Raw genomic sequence first — 3,097 nt, forward strand, 5'->3', positions numbered from 1 at the left:
ACCACTAACACACTCATTCAGCTGCTCCTAAAACACTTGCCTCTCATGATCTTTCTTCTCATGCCCAGGTGCATATGCACCAATAATCACCCATCTCTCTACATCCACTTTCAGTTTTACCCATATTAATCTAGAGTTGACTTTCTTACACTCTATCACATACTCACACCACTCCTGTTTCAGGGATAGTGCTACTCCTTCCCTTGATCTTGTCCTCTCACTAACCCCTGACTTTACTCCCAAGATATTCCCAAACCACTCTTCCCCTTTACCCTTGAGCTTCGTTTCACTCAGAGCCAAAACATCCAGGTTCCTTTCCTCAAACATACTACCTATCTCTCCTTTTTTCTCATCTTGTTACATGCACACACATTTAGACACCCCAATCTGATATATATATATATATATATATATATATATATATATATATATATATATATATTATATATATATATATATATATATATACACACACACACACAAAACATATTTTCCTCATTCTATTAAAAAGAAAGTTGTCAAAAGCTGATTTAAGGTAGTAATATTTAGTGTTAACAAACGTTTCATTTCGTCATTACTCATGTTTTATGGTGGTGGTTGTGTCTGGGTGAGTCATATTTTATAGAAAAAATAAATAAATCAAAATGTCAGGCGTGGAATTCGTACCGACGCCCGGAAGGTCGGACTGCGACCTGAACGCAGCGCCATAAACCAGTCGGTCATCCTAACATTTAATGTGAAATTTGGAAGTTCTATTTATATTACCAAACTGAACCCATTCCAGGACCAAATGGATGTGTCCCATTGCATGGACAGTTGTGCGAATATAATATATATATATATATATATATATATATATATATATATATATATATATATATATATATATATATATATATATATAATCTGCTTTAGTAATATGTATATCCTGGTCTTTTTTAAGGTGTTAATAGGTCTTATAAATGTTTTAGGGCAATTAGGTTCCACTGGTTTTGAGCTAGTGACAAACACTAAAACCTTACAGATATTAATTTCATCATTAGCGTAATGACTGTATTTCTCTAAATTACAAAAAGACTTTGTGACATGAACACATCTGGCTTCCCTGTTAGAGCACACCCAACTTAATCCGTAGCCACATGCACACAAGGAATCCTTATTTAGTGCTTTATTAGACAGGTAGATCACAAAAGAAGGGTTTGTTTTCTTAGTCCAGTGTGTGTTTGTAATGATTCAACTTACAATTTAGTGACATTTGTAGACTATTGCCTTCATGACTTAATGTATTCTAGCAATAGTTGGATGGCAACAGCTGTAGCATTGTGTACATTTGCCATCCAGAGAGAACGGATGCCCATCTGTTGGTCCACATACTTCCAAACTTTCCTACAATAACGACACATTACAACTAATTATTCACATACAAATATTATCATCTTGTACATTACAAAATTACGAAACAGAATTAACATATTTCATGTATAAATAAATGTTTCTATATCACAAATTTCACGATATAAGAAGGCCTTCAAATGTATGTTTTTTGGGTTAACTAAAGTAAACACATGAAGGAAATGAGAGCACAGTATAATAACGATTTCAGATAATGTCACAAACCACAATGGTTTGTTAATATGTAAATTATAATGGATAAATAGGCTAAATGTTCTACACATATAAAAACATGAACTAAAAAAAAAAAGTTTGCCTGGTGTGAGAATCGAACTCACGACCTTGAGCTTTTGAGGCTCACGCTCTGCCACTGAGCTAACCAGGCGGTAATATAATACAAAAAAAAATCTTCTATTTGAATTGCTAGAAAATCCCGACATTTTCTTGTTTGGCTCTGCTCCTGGTCTTAGAAAGTGCTGGAGGGGATTATATATATATATATATATATATATATATATATATATATATATATATATATATTATATATATGAGCCTGATGGGAAATAACCGGTGTAGATCCAGTTGATCACCAAGGTGAGATGAAGGGTATTCGAGTACATAATATTCCAATAGTCATTTCCCTATTAGGGGCCATCATATCCTAGCGGTAACGCTCCCGCCTGTTGCACATGGGTCCCGGGTTCGATCGTGACTGTTGGAGGTTTGTATGATATATATAAATATTGTGCTCATAGTTTGTTCATGTATTTAGTTGAGTTTGCCCAAAAAACATACATTTGAATACGTTCTTATATGTTGAATTTTGTGATGTACAAACATTTATTTATACATGAAATATGTTAATTCTGTTTCGTAATTATGTAATGTACAAGATGATAATATTTGTATGTGAATAATTAGTTGTAATGTGTCGTTATTGTAGGAAAGTTTGGAAGTATGTGGACCAACAGATGGGCATCCGTTCTCTCTGGATGGCAACAGCCGTAGCATTGTGTACATTTGTTGGTCAACACATCTCCAAACTTTCCTACAATAACGACACATTACAACTAATTATTCACATACAAATATTATCATCTTGTACTTTACAAAAGTACGGAACAGAATTAACATATTTCATGTATAAATAAATGTTTCTATATCACAAATTTCACGATATAAGAAGGCCTTCAAATGTATGTTTTTTGGGTTAACTAAAGTAAACACATGAAGGAAATGAGAGCACAGTATAATAACGATTTCAGATAATGTCACAAACCACAATGGTTTGTTAATATGTAAATTATAATGGATAAATAGGCTAAATGTTCTACACATATAAAAACATGAACAAACTAAAAAAAAAAGTTTGCCCGGACCAGGGATTGAACCAGGGACCTCTCGATCTTCAGTCGAGCGCTCTCCCGACTGAGCTACCCGGGCCTCAATTATATAAAAAATTTGGGGGGGTATTTATCCTACCCAAAAGTATTTTGTTGTGTTGTGGTGTGATGATGACGTAGGTGTTGTGGTGTAGTTTGTAGCAGTTTGGTGGTGTGATGATGATGAAGTAGGTCATGTGATGTAGCAGAAAGGTGAGGGAATTGGCCATATATCATGATGGTGTATGGCAAGATCAGATGATCATACCTTCCCGCTTGTTCACCCCGGAAATTGCTCTTCTGATACTTCTACAGTTTGGGTA

The 3,097-nt window shown here is 34.4% G+C and overlaps 2 non-coding genes across 2 annotated transcripts; both read right to left on the bottom strand.

Moving 5' to 3' along the window:
* Positions 1-1,705: 1,705 nt before the first annotated feature.
* On the bottom strand, positions 1,706-1,777 carry TRNAL-CAA (transfer RNA leucine (anticodon CAA)). The gene has a single exon. It is a non-coding gene; the product is annotated as a tRNA-Leu (tRNA).
* A 985-nt stretch (positions 1,778-2,762) lies between these two features.
* Positions 2,763-2,835, bottom strand: TRNAF-GAA (transfer RNA phenylalanine (anticodon GAA)). Its single transcript has one exon. It is a non-coding gene; the product is annotated as a tRNA-Phe (tRNA).
* Positions 2,836-3,097: the final 262 nt, after the last annotated feature.

The sequence above is a fragment of the Panulirus ornatus genome, chromosome 38 (genome assembly GCF_036320965.1).
Source record: "Panulirus ornatus isolate Po-2019 chromosome 38, ASM3632096v1, whole genome shotgun sequence".
Taxonomy (NCBI): domain Eukaryota; kingdom Metazoa; phylum Arthropoda; class Malacostraca; order Decapoda; family Palinuridae; genus Panulirus; species Panulirus ornatus.